Below are 20,470 nucleotides of genomic sequence, written 5' to 3'. Positions count from 1 at the left end.
CACCTCCCTGCACTGTGTTGTAGTCAAGGACTCCATTCCATAGGTTTGTTGGAAAATTACCTCCTTGACCTTGACATAGTTGAGACAGTCACTAGAGCGCTAGCCCTGAGAGCAGCACAAGAGGAAACACCAGTAGCTGTCCTCCCTGGCCTGAAGTCCCCTGAAGTTCCCACTCTTGCGAGAGAGGACTCAGCAGCCACGTAAGTGACCATGCATTTAGCATAGCATTCAGTGATCTCATGGTTGCCTACGGGCATAGAAGAGAAAAGGGAAGGGACCTTTCAGACCTGAAAGGCTTACCAGAACTGGAAGATATGCCTTCAGCTGGAGTCCCGGATCAGGTCGACCAGGAAAAAAGGACTGTCCTACTCTGATGAGTATGTTGAGGCAGACAGAGCAGCAGGTGCAGGGCAAAGGTCCTGAGTCGCTCCTAAAAGAGAAACAGGAGCAGAGCTGAAGCCTTGGGCTGTCCAAATACAAGGTGCCCAAGAATTCTGGGACAGGGCACAGACAAGACACAGAAAGGAGTTGGTTGTTTTCCGAGGCCCCAGGAGTTTCCCATTGGATTTAGTTCCTGACATACCTGCTGGCCACTTACTTGTAGCTGGGACATTTGACAGCATGTCATATCATATCATATCACTCCAGCACACCATCTGCTGGCTACCTTGACCCTGCACAACCTACAGATGGCCGCTGCTTTGACCGCATCATCGCCCAGCTGCCTCTCACCCAGGAAGTCATCCGCCCTGAAATGGAGAACGAAGCCTGGAGCTGGAAGGCGAAGCCAGTCGCATTTAAAAGTGTGCATTCAAGGCCCATACAGCCTGTCTGTGCCTCATCCATAGAAACCTGCTACGAGGAGCAGAACACGCCAGCACAACATCCGCTGGATACCTTGACACTGCACTACCTACAAGAGCAGCAGCTCCATGCCAAGATTCTGCTGCATTGCCCACATCATCCCCCAGCAGTCTTCCACCCCAGAAGGTACCCGATCTGTACTGCGATTGACCGCAGTGCCTTGAAATAGAGAACAAAGCCCTGAGCTGGAAGGAAAAGCCTGCTGCATTTAAAGACCTTCATTCAAGGCCTATGCAGCTTGTATGTGCCCCATCCACAGAAGCCTACTCCAAAGAGCAGAGCACTCCAGCACATCACCCGCTGGCTTCCATGGCCCTGCAGAACATACAGGAGCAACAGCTCCATGCCAAGATGGCCACAGCATCGTCTGCATAATCGCCTAGCAGCCTTCCACCCCAGAAAGCACCCGCTCCTCATTGTGATTGGCCGCCGTGCCCTGAAATGGAAAACGAAGCCACACTCCGGAACGCGAAGCCAGCCGGACTTAAAGGCCTTCATTCAAGGCCCCGTTCTGGGGGTGGTATCTGGGGGTAGTCAGGGGAATCAGTAGAAAAAGATGGTTGCTTTCTTGCTGCTGCTGGCAAACGTAGGCTGGCAATTGCATGGAAAAGTCAAAAGGGCCCAGTGCTGGCACAGCGGCTGTCCGACGTGCAGCTATCGGTAGCCGCAGTTCATCGAATAGTGCAAGATCTGGGGAAGAAAGAGGGGAAAGAGGGCAAAGGACTTGCATGGAGCATACTCCTAGATGGCTTGCAAACCTCCCCAAATGATCTACCTCCCTTACAATACAGGACGCATTAGTGTACCAATGAGGCGAAGAGACATAATGAACACGACCACTGGTTACTTAAGTGGCACGACCTGATAGACAATGGGCAGGCATGGGCTGGGGGAGGGGACCTTCTGGACACTTGTCAAGGATTGGGCTGGTCCGGGGCAGGAAGTAGTTTGGGAGACGCTAGGAGGAGGGCGGGCAGTGGCTGTTTATGTTGTTTGTTTGTTAAAAGCTCAAAAAGAGATTTAAAATAAAAAAAAACTTTCCTAAAAAAATGAAGGTTTTCATGACTCAAATGAAAAGTTTATTAGCCAAACACTGCTGACTCGCATAGACTTCTATAGAACTAAAGTCTACCCAGTATAGCATGTGGCATGGAACTAGTGGAAATAAATAACAGGAATTGGCTCAATGGTTTGGAAGAAAAACATTGGCGATCAGTGCTGGGTTTCCCTCCCTCTCTTCAGATAGCGATGATGCGCTTAGAGCTTGGGTTAAGATCCTGATGATACATAATAAAATGGAAAAGGTTCCATTTTAATCAACGCTGAGAGAGATGAAAGGTAAAAACCTTTTTTCTGCCTTGGGTGATGTTACACTCCATGGCAGGGATCGCTGTCTGCAGGAGTTAATAAATAGAGGGACATTTGGAAGAAGTAAATATGGAACGTACTTGTAGCGACTATTTTATACCTATTAATACCCACTGGCAGATAAAGAAAGGCGTTGAGTCCCCTACATAACGGTTCTGCCAGAAAGCACACCACAAAATGTGTGAAACAAATTGAGGAAGCCAATGCAATGATTGAGGAGATAGCCAGGTTCTTAAAATATGTCGACCCAACCAGGGGAGGGCCTGTAGGTGGCTGGGAGGGCCCCTGGGCTAAAAAGATTACCTCTAATTGTAGTGTGTTGGCTGGTGATGACACCATTGAGGTAGTTGGTAAGGAGGTGGCCCCAGGATTAATAGAGTAGTTCCTAATCGTAAGCTCAGAATTGCTGAGATGCAAGTACTGGCTAAGGAAAGCCTGGGCTCCTGTAAGGTAAGTCTGGCAACACTTTTGGATGTGGGTAAAATACTCCCAGGTTACCAAATTCCCAATCAACAAGCGGGTAATCAAGGGATGCCATATATAATGTACCAGTGGAGGTTAACCTACATTCTTTAGGAGTAAAACCCAAGGAGGGTGATAGTAGTGGATTGGGAGGGTGAGGAGTAATATAACTTTTGGTAGTGACTGAGCACATCATTACCTACGCTCCTAGCGTTACTATCAGTAATAAATATAAGATACTCAGTACCCTGTCTACTACTGATGTCACCCCTCCGCACCTTACGGCATTAGAGTCTCCACAGGAAAGGCTGAGTGGTGTGATGGCTGCAGGTGTGCTATGGAAATTACAGCCTTAGTCCGGAAGGAGAATGACGATCTAAGAAATTATTTGATTAGGTTATCTAAGATTGTTGAGGGTCTGGTGCTGCAGGTCCCAGCCCCCATGTTGGCAGCGGGTGGTGCAGCGGCACCGGCCCCAGGGCCCCCAGGCGGTAGAAATGTTTTTCCTATTAGGCCAGGTAGCACCCAAGGGATTAGTCGCCCAGAGAATGTGTGGCTAAAAAATGGTCCCCTGTTAGACTTCAATAGGGGGGCCGGAAGCAGCCCACTGGTTGCAACACCAGCAAGAAAAATCTTTTCCCCGGGGACTAAATATGACAGTACACATAGGATGGATATTTTCTATCTAATGAATGTGCCCAAGTCCCATGATAGTAAATTTGAGTGGGAGGAGGGTCTCATTAACAAAGTTAGACATTGGTTGAGAGCCAAGAGAGAGTGTCTTTCTGTGATTCGCAGCAACATTGTTTCCTGCGAGAGGCTAATTGGCCCCCATGGGAGTGATTCAATAAAAGTGCAGCTTAAAGATCCCCTCTTGGTTCGGGGGGTACTGGAATTGGAGCAAAGGTCTCTGCCTCCTTGTAAATTGTAAATTGGAATAAAGATGCTTCTGCCTGCCAGGGAGGTTCCTAACACTGGGGGAAACACGGGGGGGTGATCGGGGTCCCGGGGGTACATTGTTTGAAAGGGCAAAAGAGGATAATTTGGGTCAATCAAGTAAGAACTTGCAGCATATCCTTGGGTGGTAAGCGGCGTGTGAGTGGGGCTCATGAATGCACATGATTACCCAACTGAGATTCAAAAGAGCTTGATCCAGTTTAGTGGGAGTCAAGGTATGGCCCCCAGGAGGTGATGGATCGGGCACCGTGGGCAGGGACAGAGTTATGCCTCTTTGGATTGCGATCAGCAGCAGAGCCGGGGGCGGACATGCTAAATTACCACCAAGGTGTAAGTCTAACCCAGCTAGGGCCCAGGGTGCGGGTCTTGTCAAGGAACATTACTGGGGTCAGTAAACATACGCTTGATAACGACAGGCTTTCTTTCGTCCAAGAATTTGGGGTGATTTGCTTAAAAGAAACATGGGCTCTGGTGCCACCTAATATTCAAGGTTATGCCACCTTTGCCATTCCGACACGCAAGGGTGAGAATGGCTGTCCAAGTGGGGGCCTGTTGATATGGGTAAATATTGCCCTGACTAAATCTGTTGAGCAGATAGATACTGGTTCACCAGATCTTCTGGAGTTACATATCAAGCTTAGGGATAATTCTGAGATCCTGTTGCTGAATGTGAACAACACAATCATTCCAGGAAAAGGTTCAGAGCTCGTAAGGACGAAAGCTGAAACCACCCTAGCATGGAGACTGTCAGTGCAGGGGCTTGTGAAGACCCTGGTGGCGGGGGACCTCAATCTCCAGTATGTGTCCCTGCGTAGCATGGTCGATACCCTGGAGGAGGATAGTGTAACGCTCACCTGGTATCCACAGGGATGTCACTCAGCCTGTTCTGACCTCTTACAACCTCAAACCTTTCCCTGGAGTCTACTAGACTGGAGACTGGGCCTTATTTTCTTGGAAAGTGTGCCCTCCGTCCTGCTTTCAGCACAGGGGGGCGTTGACTGATGCGGGCTCGTTGCTGCCTAGTTACTTCACTGGCAAGAGTACGACAGGTAAGTATAATGAGTCTTTTGAACAGTTCTCTAACTTCGTTCCTTTCCTTCCTTAGATGATGGCTGGCGTCCGGATGGCGACGTGCAGCTGAGATGAGTAGCACTGAAGGTGAGTGAGAGCGCGATGCGCAATGTGACCCTTTCGTATTTGTATTGAACTGAGTTCTTTTTCTGTGTCTTTTAGGTGCCGCAACGTTTTCAGCGTGGATGCCGGTTATGAAGAAGAAATGCGGTGAGTAAGCGCGGTATGCCGCGCCTCTAGATGTTTCCACGCTCACCTGGAGTGTCTTTTCCCTCTTGCAGATTGATGAGAAGTTCCGGAGACAGAGTTCCCCCAGAGCGGCTGGTAGTCAGGTAAGCGTTTGAAGCTTGTACAGTCTTTAAAAATAAGCGAAGATTTGCTGAATGCTTACTAATGCCTTTTTTCTGTTCTTTTCCCTTTTCCTTAGGAAGCGGTGTGCCGGGATGGGAATGACACCGCCGAAGATGCCCACAGAACAGAAGGAGCGATGAATGATGGGCAGAAGCGCCGCAAGGTAAGGCTGTTCCTAACGGTGTTCTTGTTCTTGCAGGAGCTGAGCGCTGAAGAAAGATGCAGGCTTACTGGAGACTGATCCGAACACGGTGAGTGTCACGCTGCAGGTGCAGAAAACACAAAGCATGTTTCTCAGCCTGGGCGTGGCTTAAATAGTCTCTGGGTATCCCAGGTATCTCTGGGTTGAACCACACCCAAAAGACTAGCCTGCACATGCAGTTCTGGGAACGGAAATATGTGGGGGCATCCATCTTGTCCCCATCAATGCACTACAAGTCCAATCCCCAATGTTATCCTATGGGAGTGAGTGAGTCTGGTGCCACAAGCGCCAAGTCTGACTCCAAGTGGGTCTTTGGAGGGATGGAGAGGCCCTTGAGGGCCATGTAGGTGATCGTGATCTGACTCCAGCCCGACATCTTGGAGGGCTGGGGACATGAGGGGCAGGAATCATGACAGCACTCCCCCCAAGGCCCCTCTCAAGGTGGCTCTTCTGTCTGGTCCTGGTTTGTTTGGATGGTTTTGATGAAATCGTCTAAGCAAGCGAGGTGCATGGATGTACTCACAAGGCTCCCATGTCCTGTCTTGTGGACCATACCCCTTCCAGTCTACTAAGTAGTATAATTTGGATCTGACGTACTTTGAATCCAGGATGTCCTTGACTTCGAATTCTGGCTCCCCGGCGACTGCTCCTGGCTGCGGTGGCGTTGCTACCCAGGTCCCAGGTTGAACAGGTTTAAGGAGAGACACGTGGAACACAGGATGAATCTGCATGTTTGACGGCAAAGCTAGTCTGACCGCCACAGGATTTATCACGGAGATGACTGTGAATGGACCCAGGTATCTTGGACGGAAAGTTTGGGTTCCTTTAATGGACATGTGTTTAGACGACAGCCAGACTTTGTCTCCCACTTGGTAGTTGGGGGCCTTTGCTCGGTGTTGATCAGCAAACTTATTTTGGCGATTTTTAGCTTGAAGTAGGTGTTCAGCTGCCCTTTTAAAGGTTTGAGAAATGGTTGTGTGCAAGGTTTTCACTGCTGGCATTTCCAGGGTTGTAGGAACGTCCAACTCAGAAGTACGTGGGTGCCTGCCATACATGGTATAAAAGGGTGTCTGCCCAGTGCTGGTGTGTAGGGAATTATTGTAAACATATTCAGCTATATAGGTCGAACCAACTTCCTTCAGAATGGTGTAACATGCAACACAGATACTGCTCGAGCGTCTGATTTGTCCTCTCAGTTTGACCATCCGTTTGGGGATGGTGACTGGTCGATAGCCGGATGTCGATCTGGGCCATAAAGCAGCATTTTCTCCAGAAGTTAGATACAAATTGAGTACCTCGGTCTGAGACTAAAACTGAAGGAAACCCATGGAGCCGTACAATGCCTTCAAGAAATACTTTTGCCAGAGAGGAAGCATTTGGGAGCCCCTTAAGAGGAAAGAAATGTGCCATTTTTGAAAATAGGTCCACGACCACCAGAATAGTGTTAAACCCTTGACTGGGTGGTAAGTCAGTAATAAAATCGAGGGACAACGTGTGCCAGGGTGCTGGTGGGATTTCCAATGGTTGTAATAGCCCAGCCGGTTTTTGCTTGGATGACTTGTTTGAGCACACACTCCACAAGATAGGATGAATTGGATAATGTCTTTACGCCACGTGGGCCACCAATAATTTTGTTTTACCTTGGCTAGGGTTTTAGCGATTCCGGGGTGGCCCTCGATCAAGGAATCATGATAACCGGACATGACTTGTTCTCGTAGTTCTTGGTTTGGTAAGAATAAACGATTCCTGAAGTAGGGCAACTGATGTATTATCATGTAATGTTCTCTTTGTGCACTCCACGCTTGTAATTGCTCCGGACTCATCAGTTTTTGATTTCTTCATGTAATTCTTTCTGTGTTATGGTTGCTGTGATTCCTAGGAGCTTGTCACTCGGGATGATTGTTATTGGGTCACGGGTCTGATACCCTTGCTCTTCCACCCCCATACGGGAAAGGGCATCGGCCTTCCCGTTTTTCACCCCTGGTCGAAATGTAATCACGTAGTCATATTCAGCAATAAAAAGAGCCCAACGTAGTTGTCGTGAGGATTGGGCCTTTGCCGTTTTTAGGTACTGGAGGTTCCGGTGGTCAGTTATTACGATGATTGTGTGTCTGGCGCCCAAGAGGTAGTGCCCCATGCCTTAAAGGCTGACTTAATGGCCAGGAGTTCTTTGTCTGTGATAGTGTAATTGAGTTCAGGGGGTGTGAATTTACGCGACCAGAAGGCAACAGGGTATAACTGGCCCGTTTCGGGGGTCGTTTTGTGAGAGGACGACTCCCATAGCCATGGTTGAGGCGTCCGTTTCCACTAGGTATGGGAGATCAGGGCGAGGGTGGCGTAAGATTGGGGCAGATGTGAATCTTGCTTTGAGTTCCTGGAAAGCTTCCTCGGCTTCTGTTGTCCACTGGAAATTTTTGTTGCTTTTCCTTAGCAATGACGTGATGGGATGCATGATTTGCGGAAATCCTGGGATGAACTGGCGGTAGACGTTTGCAAAATCCAGCATACTTTGAACCCCCTTGAATGAATTTGGGGATTGCCAGTTCAGGATAGCATCTACCTTGTGTACATCCATTCGGATTCCATTCTGGCTGAGAATAAAGCCCAGGAATTCCACCTCGGAGACGTGGAATGAGCACTTTTCGAGCTTGGCGTAGAGCTGGTGATGATCGAGTTTCTCCAATACGGATCGGACGTGTTTAACGTGGTCCTGCTTTGATGCGGAATATACTAGAATATCGTTGATGTACACTAGAGCACAGACATCAATCAATTCCCGTAGGACATCGTTCATGAAGTATTGAAATGCTGCAGGTGCGTTGCAAAGGCCAAAGGGCATTACTTGATATTCGTACAAGCCGTATTTGGTGCGAAAACCAGTTTTCCATTCGTCCCCCTGTTTTACGCGAACAAGGTGATATGCCCCCCTCAGGTCCAGTTTTGTGTAGATTTGGGTATCTTTGACTTGATCAAGCAATTCAGGGATCAGTGGCAGGGGGTAGAGTTTTTTTTACGGTAATCTGGTTCAGTGCACAATAGTCAATGTACGTTCTCAAGTCCCCCTCCTTTTTCAGTACGAAGAATAAAGAACTGGCTGCTGGAGACTTCAAGAACGGATGAACCCGTTGGCCAGGTATTGGTCAAGATAGGCCTTCAGGTGCTGGTTTTCTGGTTCCGTGAGTGCGTAAATTCGCCCACAAGGGATTTTTCAGCGGGTATCAGGTTGATTTGGCAATCGTATGGTCTATGCGGTGGCAGGGTATTAGCCTGTTCTTTCTGAAAGACATCTTGAAAGTCCTGGTATTCACTTGGTAGGGTGCCGATTGCCACAGTCGCAAGCGTGGAGGTTCTGGTGTCTTTTGGTTGTTTCTCTTGGCGATAACATGTGTGGGCGCAAGTCTCAGAAAAGGCCAATTCTTTTGCTCGCCAATCGATTTGAGGATTGTGAGCTACCAACCATGGCATTCCCAAAATCAACCGGAACTGTGGTGCCTTAATGAGGTCGAAAACCATAGATTCTTGGTGTCCATCCTGGACAGAAGGGTTAAAGCTGCAGTGCATTGGGATACTGGACCAGAAGCTATTTCCGTGCCGTCGACGGTGGTAACAGTGTCGGTGGTTGATTTAGGGCGTGACGGAAGCCCCATCTTTGCTGCAAGATCCTGGTCGATGTAATTCCCAATGGCTCCACTGTCAATGTACGCTCTTACTGCGTGCATCCAAGATGGTTGTTGGTGATTGATCAAGACCACAGATAGTGCAAAATGGGAGGTCTGTAGTTCACTTTCTTGGCTCGACAAGTGGACCCCTACACTTGCCGGGCTGGGGAGTTTCCAGATTCCTTGATGGTATCTTCCTTGTCCGTGGCCCCTACCGTCCTCCTTGGTGGCTTCACAGGGCACTCTTTAAGGAAATGACCTGACCTTCCACAGTACAGACATAACTGCTGCTGTCTCCTTTTATCCCTTTCCGCTTTAGTCAAGGGGGATCTGACCCCCCCCCGATTTGCATTGGTTCTCCTGAACCTTCCGTTGTGCGGGCAATATTGTCCTTTGAACGCACATACATTGGGCGAGGGTCCGGTCTGGTTCGATCTGCTCTTCGGTCCTGCAACCTATGATCCAGTTGAACAACAAAGTCAATGAATTCTGAGCAGTCTTTCGGGGGGTTCACTACTTGTGCGGGAACATCCTTGAGCTCCCCCCGCAACACCTGATGAAATAACGTGGTTCTCTTCTCCACTGGCCATTCTGCTTCAACTACGAGTCTATTGAACGTGGCTATGTATGTTAATAGGTCTTGATTCCCTTGGCGTAGGGACAGACGTTCGTTGTCTAATGCCTGCCATGAGTACGACGGGCGAAGAGCTTTTCCATCTCCTGCTGAAAGCCCCTGAAGTCATGCAGCATAGGATCGTCTTGGGCCACAAAGGGTACAGACCATTCCGCTGCTCTACCACTCAGGTAGGATAGCACAAAAGTGACCCGTGATTGGTCATTCGGAAAGGCCCCTTGTCTACAAAGGAAGTGCAGGCGGCACTGGTTCATGAACGTTGCAAACCTCTTGGGATCCCCCGTAAATCGTTCGGGCGGGGCCAAGAGAACTGCCCCAGGAAGGGTTATCTGAATGGGATTGGCTGATGGTGCTGGCATCGAGGGCACGCTTCCCGGCAATGGTGCATGCCCTGCTTGTGACTGGAGAAGTTGCCGGCTTAAATCATCAGTGCGTTCTTTGGCTACTATCAGCTCTCTCCTCAGGGTATTGGTCTTCTGCCTGGCTGCATGTACTTCGGAACATAGCTGCCCCAACATGTGGGCTAACTGGTCGGTTTCTGACATTTCCATGACGCCCAGGTGGATTTTGATGTGAGGCTTTGTCTTCTGTAACGCTCACCTGGTATCCACGGGGACGTTACTCAGCCGGTTCTGACCTCTTACGACCTCAAACCCTTCCCGGGAGTCTACTCGACTGGAGACTGGGCCTTCTTTTCTTGGAAAGTGTGCTCTCCGTCCTGCTTTCAGCGCAGGCCCGCGTTGATTGATGCAGGCTTGTTGCTGCCTAGTTACTTCACTGGCAAGAGTCCGACAGGTAAGTATAATGAGTCTTTTGAACAGTTCTCTAACTTCGTCCTTTTCTTCCTTAGATGATGGCCGGCGTCCGGGGATGGCGACATGCTGGTGAGATGAGTAGCGCTGAAGGTGAGTGAGAGCGCGATGCGCGATGTGACCCTTTCATATGTGTATTGAACAGAGTTCTTTTTCTGTCTCTTTTAGGTGCCGCAACGTTTTCAGCGTGGACGCCAGTTATGAAGAAGAAATGCGTTGAGTAAGCGCAGTATGCCGCACCTCTAGATGTTTCCACGCTAACCTGGAGTGTCTTTTCCCTCTTGCAGATGGATGAGAAGTTCCGGAGACAGAGTTCCCCCAGAGCGGCTGGGATTCAAGTAAGCGTTTGAAGCTCATACAGTCTTTAAAAATAAGCGAAGATTTGCTGAATGCTTACTAATGCCTTTTTTCTGTTCTTTTCCCTTTTCCTTAGGAAGCGGCGTGCCGGGATGGGAATGACACCGGCGAAGATGCCCGCAGAACAGAAGGAGCGATGAATGATGGGCATAAGCGCCGCAATGTAAGGCTGTTCCTAATGATGTTCTTGTTCTTGCAGGAGCTGAGCGCAGAAGAAAGATGCAGGCCTACTGGAGACCGATCCAAACACGTTGAGTGTCACTCTGCAGGAGCAGAAAACACAAAGCATGTTTCTCAGCCTGGGCGTGGCTTAAATAGTCTCTGGGTATCCCAGATATCTCTGGGCTGAACCACACCCAAAAGACTAGACTGCACATGCAGTTCTGGGAACCGAAATATGTGGGGGCATCCATCTTGTCCCCATCAATCCACTACAAGTCCAATCTCCAATGTTATCCTATGGGAGTGAGTGAGTCTGGTGCCACAAGCGGCAAATCTGACTCCAAGTGGGTCTTTGGAGGGATGGAGAGGCCCTTGAGGGCCATTTAGGTGATCGTGGCCTGGCTCCAACCTGACATCTTGGAGGGCTGGGGACATGAGGGGCAGGAATCATTTCAGATATTTGTTCAGGGCTGGGGACCCTTACCACAAGCTTTCCAACTAGGCAACATAGGCTTGCAGAAGAGGTTGCTATTACCTTCATGTCGGCTAAACTATGGGCTTGTAATGGCCGATTCTTGGGGGATGTCCCAGCTGTCCCATCATTCGATAACAACTTGACCAATAGTACCATTGACTACATTTTGGTGAACATTGAGGCCTGGGGCTACATACATTCCCTTTGCATTCATAATGGGGTTGAAAGCAACCGTCATCCCTTGCTTTTGGAGGTGAGTGAGGCTGTCTGGGCAAAAGTAGACGAGAGAGAGGCCAGAGGCGTGGGCACAGCCGTCACAGGTGAGAACCTAGACCATGTCAGGCGGAATATCAGGTGGTGTAAGCTTGACCTCGAAGTAACTTTGCCGATGGTCTATCAAGATATTGTTCTGTTTTTGGATGAACTTGCCTCAGCTGACCCCCTAGATGGGGTTGCCATAGTGACAACACACGAGATCTTGAAGAAGATTGTGAAGGTGGGGTTGCCCTTTTCTAAAACTTTTCAAGTAGCACTCAAATCCGCAAGGGTTTTAAACCCCTGGTATGACAACGATTGCAGGCTGGCTAAGGGCAGATTGATAAATGATGCAAGACAACGAGCATCTGGCGACAGGTTAAGGTTGGCCAGAGCAGATTGCCACAGGGTTTTGACAAGGAAAAAAGAGGGATTGGCACGAGAACATCTGGAGAGAGCTGCTGTAGGCCATAGATGAAGGGGACTCAAAGGGGTTTTGGAGCTTAATGGGAGCGGGGAAGGGCAAAGGACCTAACATGCTGCAAACCTGCATCACAGAGCAAGCTTGGGTTGAACATTACAGCAGTCTCTATGGGGCGAAGGGGGACGCTTTTGGTATGACTAGCCCTGGTGAGGTGCACACCATGGGCAGAGCTGTCACGAATTTCCCTCTACTTACGTTAACATGTGAGGAGGTGAGGAAAGCATTTTTGTGCCAGAAGCAGGGTAAAGCACCTGGGCCAAATAGGGTACCTATAGACTTCTATAACAATGAGATTGCAGTTTGGGTCCCATACCTAACCAGGTCGTTTAATGTAATCTTGAACGTTAATGTGGTACCAGAGTCCTGGAGAAGAGCAGAGGGCGGTCCCAATTTATAAAAAACGCTCTAGAGATGACCCCTTGAATTATAGGCCCATTTCATTGCTGGATGCAGGGGGAAAAATGTTTGCCAGGGCATTGCTAGCACACTTAGGTTCCTGTGCTTGTAGTGAGACAATAATTAATCATCGCCAGGCAGGGTTCTCGGAAGAATTGAGCACAGTCGACCAAAGTCTTCGACTAAGGTTGGTGTGCAACATGTATGCAGTCCTGAGAAAAGTTAGTGTGTATGCAGTCTTTGTGGATCTGCGCACTGCCTTTGACACTGTGCCTATGTAGCGTTTCTGGGAGGTATTGAGGGAGCAGGGTATCCTGGGTCCCTTTCTGACTGCAATACAGAGCCTATATACGGGTAATACTGCAGTGGTTAGATGGCGCACTGATGGGAGAACCTCTGATAGTATCGGAATAATTAAGGGTGTCCATCAGGGATGTGTTTTGGCTCCCAAGCTCTTCTGTTTGTTTATTAATGGTGTGATAGATGAACTATTGGCAGTTCAGACGGATGCACCGACATTAGCAGAGGACAAGATACTGGCCCTGCTGTTTGCTGATGACGCGGTTTTGTTATCTTTGCCACGCACGGGTGTCCGCAAACAGCTGGACATATTCACTGCATTTTGTAAAAGGAATGGCTTGGCACTGAATGTCATGAAGACAAAAGCATGATTTTCAACACTAATGACAGGAGGAAGCAAAATGGACTGAATTTGGGCCTGGTCGAAGGGGTGATAGAACAGGTCACCACATATGACTATCTAGGAATAAGAGTAATGGCAACCTGGGGCTGGGCAATGCCTCTCGAGAAGGGCAGGTTAACCTTGGCGCGGTATAGTGGGGCACTCGTTAGGTTCACTGCAGAGCATGGAAATGGGGCAGTGCATGTTTCTGTTAAAGCATGTATGGCTTAGGCACGGCAAGCTGCGATGTACAAAGTAGAGTTGTGGGGGCAGATGAATATACACACCCTGCAGTCGCTGAAAACAAGTATTTGAAGAAGTTACTGGGATTGCCTATCCGCTCCCCGAACCTGCCAGTGCATCTCGAGGCGGGCATGCAGGGACTAGAGTCTGTTTGTCAATTGCTCCCAGTTATCCACTGGGTCCAGCTGCGGTCCAACAAAAAATTCACTTAAATACAGAGAAGCACTGCAGGGTGTGTTATCCCAGCAAGGGGGTAAGTATTTGAAGTGGGTAGTCCATGTAAAGAGAAGCTTGATGGATTTGGGTCTTGGTGGCTATTGGAGTGACCCGCATGCCATTACTACACATTGTAAAACCCGAGTTAAAGCCGCTACATTAGCTATGACATGGTGGGATATTTTGGTTAAAGCTACATCTTTCGGGGCCCAAGCACGCTCTCTTGCAATGAATACGGAGGGGGGGCGGGGGTTGGGCCTTATTTGGATCGTATCAGCAGCAAGCTTGAAAGGTCTCTGCATGTGAAATTTCCAATTGGGATCCTGCCTGCAGCAGAGATGATGCATAGATGGGACACGATGCTTCACCTACTTGTATCCTATGCAGGAATGGCACAGAGGGTTTGAAGCTTTTGACTATGTTGTGTCCTGCGACATTGCCCCTGAGGAGGCGTTTTCTAAAACCACTCTTTCGGGGGCGTGGGGGTAGATGCACGTAAGGGGCGATGGCAATTTGCCTAAATGCAGCTGATATTTCGGCAGTGCGTACCACATGCCAATATCTGAATAGGGTCTGGAGAATACACATGAATAAACAACAAGATCTGTGATATTAATCAATGTTGACATTTGTGCCTTCATTTTTTCTTAATATGTTGTATTATGTGTTTCATGTCATTTTATGTATTCTATGATAAGCGAAGGTATGTGCGCTATTATGACTTGTTTGTCGAAATATAGCTTATGAACTGATAATAAAATGGAAAAGGTTTAATTTTCAATAAAAGCTGAGAGAGATAAACGGTAAAACCTTTTTTCTGTCCAGGGTGAAGTTACACTCCATGGCGGGGATCTCTGTTTGCAGGAGTTTATAAATAGCAGTGAGGGATATTTGGGAGAAGTACACATACAACCCACACTCATGGGCAGAAATCCAGACACAGTAAAAAAGAAATTCAAGGAGTGGGACAATATAGAAAATAGGGAGAGTTTAACCAAGCTGAGTCATTATAAAGAATACGTAAACTGCCTCTCTGTTTTAAGATCACCAATAGTATACACCCAGAAATCCCCATAACCCTTCTCTTAAGTCGAGGCGCTTAAGATTCAGATTCAACACCTTACATACTCTAGAAGTGATAGGTCCCCGTTTAAGTTTAGTTTAGTTTAGATTGTTTATTTATAAAGCGCGTCCGAACCCTCAGGTAGCTGCACGCATAATCATGTGTACAGCAGAGTTACATATCGTTACATGAACACATTAATAAAACAATAAAGGCAGGGTACATACATTAATCCAGAATCTGAACAGTTACATACAGAATACAGAATGTACAGAATACATGGTACAAAATAATTACAGTGGAGAGTGAGGACCGAGTTACAGGGTGGTCCTGTTTAGGATTTAGAAAGGGCAAACATTTCTACATGGTGGAGAGATGCGGCTGGCAGTACATGTAGGAGAAAGACTAGGTGATTAGGCTGATAGCCATGATTTCACCATGGCTCTGAATGGCGAGAAAGAAGCTTCCGATCTAATTGCAAGAGGGAGAGCGTTCCATCATTGCGCTGCGAGATATGGGAAGCTGGATCCTCCTGCTGTTTTTAGGTTGTAGTTGGGAACCTTTAGTTGGTGCAGGTAGGGAGTTCTGGTGGGTCTATTGGAGCAGTGTCAGAAGAATTTGTCAGAAAGGTGTTGTGGGGCAGTGAGTGACAGGCACTTATGAGTGATGACAAGTGTTCTTAGCTTAATTCTGTCTCGGATAGGGAGCCAATGGCCTTCTTTGCTATCCGTAGATATGTGAGCCTTGTGCGCAAGGTTAAGGGCACATCTTAATGCATTATTTTGAAGGATCTGGAGCCTGTTCAGGTTTTTTGTGGTAGTGCCTAGGTAGAGTATGTTACAGTAGTCTAATTTAGATAATACCAACGCTCTGGATAGGGTGAGGCAGGAGGGGGAGAGAAAAGGCCTGCAGGCATTGATCAATTTATTGGTGTAGGTGGTGGTTGAAATGGTGGTGTTTATTTCTTTTTTTTAGTGACAAGGTGGAGTCGAGGAACACACCTAGTGTTTTGACCTCTTTGGAGACTTTTAGGGGACCTGGAGGTCCGTATATAATGTGGATGGTGTGGGTGTTAGATAATGGGAGTTTGATGGATAGGAGTTCGGCTGAGGATAGGGTTATGTTAGTTACTTCTCTGATGTTTAGGATGGATTTAGCAATAATTGATATCCCTCCTCTTATTCCGTTTTTTCTGTCAGCTCGGATAATGTTGTAGTTATCCGGGATGGCTAGAGCTAATGTGGGGCCAGCTGTTAGGTGGAGCCACATCTCAGTGATAGCGATAAAGTCGAGGTGGTTGGCGGAGATAATGTCGGCGACATCAGTGGCGTGGGCTACCAGTGAGCGTGCATTGATAAGAGCACCCTTGATGGAGGTGGATAGAACGTTGACTTTTGTGTGTGGAGGAGTGTGAGGTATTATAGGATTATGGCTAGGTGAGGGGTGACTGTGTGCAGTAGGCTGCGCAGGGTTCTTAGACTGGTTGGTGAGCATTCTGGCGAGTTTTACGTCAAGATTAGTGCGGTGGCTAAGTCTTGCGTTTCTAATCATAGTCAGTGGGGCTGCATCCAGGAAGGTGGTAGTGGGTAGAAGAAGCCGAGAACCTAGTCTTGTGTTTCTGAGGGGTGTAGGACAGGGTGTGAAGGTGTAGGTGGTCGGGCGAATCTGTTTATCCAGTCCACTAGAGATAGTGAGTCTGGGTAGAGTGGCAGGGTTGTGTTGGTACAGTTCTGCGGTGAGATATTATGGAGCAGCAGGAGGAGTGTAGCCATGGTTAGTGTGGCACCTCTAAGTGTGGCCATCATGGGTGGCTTGGCTCTAGGTGGTAGTGGCAGTGGGTGGCAACGAGGTTTAGCAAGTTGAGAGGTAGTTTGTACAGTCAGTTAAAGTATGTGGTGAAAGTAAACATAGGCACCTACTCAAGTTGCAGTAAGTGGAGGGCAATGTGGACACTAGATGAGCATTGCAGTAACAATAAGCATAGGCACCTACTCAAGTTGCAGTAAGTGGAGGACAATGTGGACACTAGATGAGCATTGCAGTAACAATAAGCATAGGCACCTACTCAAGTTGCAGTAGGTGGAGGGCAATGTGGACACTAGATGAGCATTGCAGTAACAATAAGCATAGGCACCTACTCAAGTTGCAGTAGGTGGAGGGCAATGTGGACACTAGATGAGCATTGCAGTAACAATAAGCATAGGCACCTACTCAAGTTAAAGATCCCTCATGAACTTGATACCTGTAGAATATGCAAAAAGAGTTGCACTGAAAGTTTACAACATCTAATTCTCGATTGTCTGTCATTAGCACAGAGACAGCTTTTTCACTTTGAGAGATTTATTTACTCTGGAAATAGAGTTATTTGTAATGCTTTTGACTGAGGCTAATGAATGGTAGGCAGCTTTTCCTGTCGATAGCTTTAGTTTCTTTTCTATAGGAAACATGTCTACTCCTGCGGGAAGAGCACTCAGTTAGGCCTCAATGAGCACTTGTTAATTTATTTGCTTACCTGAGCTGTTAGGGTTTTAGTGAATGCAGAGTGGCCACTTTAGTTTTCCACTATACTTAGTGAACAGTCCAATCCATTGGAGAAGTGGGATCAGGGCTGTCGTAAGCTTTGGCTTCTTCCCTGAAAAAAACATCCCCTTTTCTAGGGGAAGAACCCACAGTCGGCCTTGATGGAAATTTGCCACTCTACATTGTATAACTCGAGCTTGAATGCACCTTGATCACTTTAGTTGTCCGCCACAATTAGTACAATAGCCCTCTACATTGGGTAAGAGTGCTAACGCTACATCAATGCCCTAGGAATTTTTAACTACTGGACCAATAGTGGAAATGTAGTAATCAAAGGGAAATTTAAGGAAGTTATTAATTCGTTTTTATGTTCAGGAGTGTGGCCTCTCTGTATGTTGTGTTATTATTAGGTTTTTTCAATGATATTTGTTTTGATTATCAAGTTCTAAAGCATTTAATGAAAGAATTATTCAATTAGTTACTTTTTGGTGAGGTTAACTTTGAAACCAAATCACAATTTAAACTTTTATTTATACAATTATGCAGGTAATTCCATCTCTGAATGGGTAATCTGCTGTTCAGATTCCCCAATCATAAGCTCCAAGCCTAAAGCATAATGTACCCGGGCCCGGCTGCTTTATTATCCTTATCTGCAGCACCTTCTCTACCGGTGGCACAGAGCAGGTTCAGAGCTCACAGGTGCCATCCTGACAGGTGCATTGGCAGGACAGGAACCTGAATCGATATCTTTGTGAGGCTAGGTGACACCCTCCCCTAGAGACAGCCACTCAACAGGAAGCTGACCTGGGCACAGGCAAACAAAGGAGCTCACCCATTCAAAAGGAGTAGCCTCACTCCAGGGTGCCTCTATACCAGTGAGGCATTTGATGCTATTGAGAAGGGAAGGGGCAGGATTAGTGTAGACAGGAAGAGCTTTGTACAGGTGAGAGAGGATTCCACTATCTCGTTTCTCTCTGCCTATACCTCTTCTTCCTGCTCCCACCCCGCCCACTTCCTCTAGCGCAAAGCACTTTGGGTATTATGTCAGAAGAGCAATGCCCACTTGTTTCAAGGGCAGAGATAGGGACCTGAAAGGAGGCTAGCTTTAGTCCAATCACCTGTGGACCTTTAGCTTTAAAGCAAAGGGTCTCACACCACTTCTTTGAATGACCTTTTGGACTTCAACCATTGAAGAAGATTTGGATAGACCCTGTTGGGAGATCAGTGCTTTCCAAAGGCTCACAGTTGTGAGGTGAAGGCAGGTGTTTTCTCATGCAGAGGCAAGCTTTGTCCCCTAACGAACCCCAGGGACCACTGGGGGTGAATCTGCTGCTGGAACAAAACCTGTTTCTCTGCCAGCCACAGTGGTACTCAGGTTCTCACCGTGTTGAAGGACCCTTCCAGTTGTGTGGCAGCCTCCCCATGTTTGGGAGTCAGAGAACAAGGACCCATCTTGTCCCTGAGTCCCTGAAGTGGAACCCACAGCAACCTGAGGGGTGACCTGCTGTTGGGGCAAGACCTTCCGCTTTGCCAGCCACAGCAGGCCCCAGGATGTTGAAAGACCCCTGCAGTTGTTTACCAGTCTCTGCCAAGTTTGGGAGCACAAGAAAAGGACTCATCCTGTCCCTGAGCCCCATGGGTTCGAGTCATAGCACCCTGCAAGCCAAGACAGCCGGATCCTAGTGTTTATGTTGATGAACTGCTTGAGCTGTTTTCAAGAACTGTTTGACACAGTCAAGCCACCAGGACCCTTGGCTGCTGCTTTTTGCACTCTCTCGATCTTTGAATCATTCTCACAGAGCCAAGAAGTCTGATTCAGCGTTGCTGGACCACCAAAAACCTCAAACAGGTACTATTGACTGCTAACTGCTTCTCATGGTCATTTGTAGGTCCTAGAGACTGGTTAAGTCACTTTTATCCCCTTTGCACCCAAGAACATATCCTTTTAAAGAACACTGTGGTTATTATTTACCTTATACCCCGACTCATTACTCAGAATGCCTCATCCTACTATCTTTGCTTATTCTGTGTAATTTCCTCCGAGGTGGGTTTTATATATATAGTTTTATGAACCTTGATTTGATATTCTTTTATTTTGGACTGTTCGACTTCGCTGTTTGGGTTGCTACTGAACCATATTCACACCCCTCTTGAGAGTATAGCCTTCCCATGGCCCACTTTACCCCAAAAGGCAAAGGAGGTATATCTCATAACTGTGCCTGTTTTATATGTATGATTGTGTTGGCTCTTGGTTTGTAGAAATGTTAGGGCTGAGTAGGCGCTTTAGCCTCTGCTCATCCTTGTACTGATGCAGGGCAGAAGTCAATTTGTCACACTGGTGGCTGTGGTTGGCATTTGGAACAGTCCGTGCCTACAGCCTAGTCAGCCAAAATAAGAGTGTACACTTAATTTTATATTTACTGACAAGGCATTTCTTTAATTGCACAAGGAACATGACATGAGCTCTGCAGGGTCGTTGTCAGTAAGCAAGCTGCAGAGTTGTGTCAAGAGAGGGGGTCTCTTTCTCTCATGGAAATATGGTTAAGAAACTGCTAAAAGGCCTCCAAGCTTTTGAAGACGCAAGGGGGCTGGAAGATTCCCCAGAGGCCAGTTGTAGGTCTGAGCTTCGAGCGCCAGATCCCATTTCTTGGGGGTGGTGGGGTGGGGGTGGGTGTGGATGTGAACAGGGAGGGCAGCAGTGATAACGCCTCCCACAATTCCGCCCAGAGAGCAGGTATTGTATTCTCTCAGAGGTCCCAATGGTGCCAGGCCTCAGTCAGATCCCATGCTGCTGAAAGGTCTCAGGCTTCTGTTAGGTCCTAGGGAGCAACCCTGGAGGAGACTTAGAGGAAAGGAAGTTCCTTCTATAGGAAAGGAAGATGGCCTTAGAGGAACAGAAACAGAGGGATGAGAGACAAAAATAGATAGATTTTGAGCTGCTGCGCAAAATGGAAATGGAGAACCAAAGGGGGCAGGAAGTACCACTTGTAGTGGAACCCACACCCAGAAGGACTTAATCCCTACTTAAGAGATAGGGAAGGGCATCATTGATTGGTTTGAGGGACTGGAGCTCACCATCCGCATGCACTATGTGCAAGAAGAGTTGTGGGGTGCAGCCCTTCTGATTACTGGTGTTGAGGGTTCGTCCATGCCCCCATGCGGTCCCGTAGCCCCCAACTAGCAAGGACGACACCTCACACACGAAAAATTATCTTAATAGTCACCGCCGGGTCCGGG

This window comes from Ambystoma mexicanum, chromosome 4q (assembly GCF_040938575.1).
Source record: "Ambystoma mexicanum isolate Mex_15411 chromosome 4q, UKY_AmexF1_1, whole genome shotgun sequence".
Taxonomy (NCBI): Eukaryota; Metazoa; Chordata; class Amphibia; order Caudata; family Ambystomatidae; genus Ambystoma; species Ambystoma mexicanum.
Note: the sequence above shows the minus strand (reverse complement) of the source record.